Here is a 2,699-nt window from a genome sequence, read left to right as displayed (position 1 = left end):
AAAGTTTCCCACTATCATTGCATTGGGGTCTATCTGTGTTTTTAAGTCCAGTAGTATATATTTAATGAAGTCAATTATACAGATACTCAGTGCATATAAATTAACAATTGTTATTTCTCTTTTATTAATATGATGTGACCTTCTTTGTCTCTTCTGACTAATTTAGGTTTGAAGTCTATTTTTTTTTATATAACTATAGCTACTCCTGCTTACTTTTGAGGACCATTACCTTGGTAAATCTTTTTCTACCTTTTCGCCTTAAGCCAAGTTTGGTTCCTGTTTGTAAAACAACAAATCATCAGGACCTCCTCTTTAGCCCAGTTTGCCAATCAATGTCTTTTGATGGGGGAGTTGAGCCTGCTAATATTCGCTGTTAATATTGAGAAGTATGCTACTCTCTGATTTCTTGTCTATTCTTCTCTTCAGATATAATAATTCCCATCTTCTGATGGCTATATTATTTTCATCTTCTGTGTGTAGAATTTCCTTGAGTATCTTATGGAGTGCTGCTTTAGAGGTCATGTCTGGCTTTAGTTGCTATTTTTAATTGAAGGATTTTATTTCTCTTTCCATTTTGAACAATAGTTTTGCTGGATAAGGTATCCTAGGATTGAAGTTGCTTTCTCTTAGTGTACAAATACTTACTCTGTGCCATTTTTGCTTTTAAGGTTTCTTTTCAAAACTGCTGTTATTTTGATGGGCTTAACTTTATAATGTTATTTGATTTTTCTCTCTCACAGCCTTCAATAATCTTTTCTTGTTCTCTGTGCTAATTGCTTGAACTATAACATGCCTTAGAGAGGTTCCATTTTGGTAATGTCTCTTTGGTATCCCAGAGGCTCCTGTGCCTAAAGGGACATCTCTTTTGTGAGATTTGGGAAGTTTTCTGTTATTTTGTTGAATACAGCTCCTATGCCTCTGACTTGCAGCTCTTCAACTTTGATGTCCTTGATTTGTAGGTTTGATTTTTTTTCTCATTAAACTTTGTTTTAATGGGTTTCAAAATTAAGTTGTTGTCCTTAAAAAGTACTGATTTTTAAAAACTAATAACTTAAAACTGCCGCACACACACACAAAAAATGGTCCACAGAACATTTTCTTTTCCTTCTGAAGGTTTTATGATGCATTGTGATTATTAACCAGTCTTAAGTGGCCAATTGAGACAAACAGTTCTGAGAGCATTCTTCCACCACTGGTTAAGACTGAGGTGGTGAGTGTTAGGGATAATATTCATTTAGCCTTCTGAGCTCTCTGGGCAGACTTGGTGACCTTGCCAGATCCAACAGCCTTCTTGTCCACAGCTTTGATGACACCCACAGCAACTGTCTGTCTTATATCATGAGCAGCAAAGTGACCCAGAGGAGAATAGTCAGAGAAGCTTTTGACACACATGGGCTTGGCTGGAACCATATCAACGATGGCAGCATCACTGGATTTCAAGAATTTAGGGCTATCTTCCAGCTTCTTACCAGAATGTCAATCAATCTTTTCTTTCAGCTCAGCAACCTTAAAAGCAGTGTGAGCTGTGAGGCAACCATGTGCAGGGGCATAGCCAGCACTGATCTGTCCTGGGTGGTTCAGAATAATCACCTGAGCAGTGAAGTCAGCTGCTGCCATTGGTGGATGGTTTTGGCTGTCACCAGCAACATCACCACGTCTAGCATCTTTGACAGACGCATTCTTGACATTGAAACCCATGTGTCTCCAGGAAGAGCTTCACTCAAAGCTTCATGATGCATTTCAATAGACTTTACTTCACTTGTGACATTGACTGGAGCAAAGGTGACCACCATGCCAGGTTTGAGAACACCAGTCTCCACTCGGCACACAGGCACAGTACCAATACCACCAATTTTGTAGACATCCTGAAGGGGCAGGCAGAGAGGTTTGTCAGTTGGGCGAGTTGGTGGTAGAATACAATCCAAAGCCTTAAGTAGGGTTGTTCCACTGGAACTGTCATCTTTACTGGTGACTTTCCATCCCTTGAACCAAGGCATATTAGCACTTGACTCCAGTGTTTTGTCACCATTCCAACCAGAAATTGGCACAAATGCTACTGTGTCAGGGTTGTACGTTTGATTTTTTTGATAGTGTCATAGAATTTTTGCATATTCCTTTTACAACTCTTAGGTCTTTTTTCTAAGTATTCTGCTTTTTGAAATATCTATCTATCTATCTATCTATCTCTTTGAGCTCTGAAATTTTGATTTCCACTTGTTCCAATATGCTCGAATGGCTTTCAACTGTTTGTTTTGTTGTTGTTGTTGCTGTTTTTTATTTGACTTAAGGAATGTTTCATTTTAAGGGTTTCATTTTGAATCTTCCTCCATTTTTTGAGACTTTCCATATAATTGGCAAGCTCTTCTTTCACATCTTTCGCTGCCTTCTTTATTTCATTTAGCTTAGTTGTTAGGTGGGTTTTTGCAAATTTTCTGTATGCTGACTTGGAAGTATAACTTAGCAATAACATGTTCACAGATTCAATGCAGAAGCAGTTATTTATATAACTGGTAGTATTGTCTATAAAAATGTGGGTATTAGGGAAATAACATTTGTTTCCGTAGAGATTGATACTTATGTAATTAAAATGATGAGAATTGGATCAACAGCAAGATGGCAGATTGTTGACAATCCTTGTGCCTAACAACCCTGATAAAGGAAGACACTGAGAACCACAAAGGACACTAATGAGGTCTTAT

The 2,699-nt window shown here is 37.8% G+C and overlaps 1 pseudogene; it reads right to left on the bottom strand.

Moving 5' to 3' along the window:
• Positions 1-1,230: 1,230 nt before the first annotated feature.
• LOC109703211 (elongation factor 1-alpha 1 pseudogene) lies at positions 1,231-2,078 on the bottom strand (annotated as a pseudogene).
• Positions 2,079-2,699: the final 621 nt, after the last annotated feature.

Source organism: Castor canadensis, chromosome 5, assembly GCF_047511655.1.
Source record: "Castor canadensis chromosome 5, mCasCan1.hap1v2, whole genome shotgun sequence".
Lineage (NCBI taxonomy): Eukaryota > Metazoa > Chordata > Mammalia > Rodentia > Castoridae > Castor > Castor canadensis.
The sequence above is the reverse complement of the archived record's forward strand: the minus strand, read 5'-3'. Positions and strand labels throughout refer to the sequence as shown.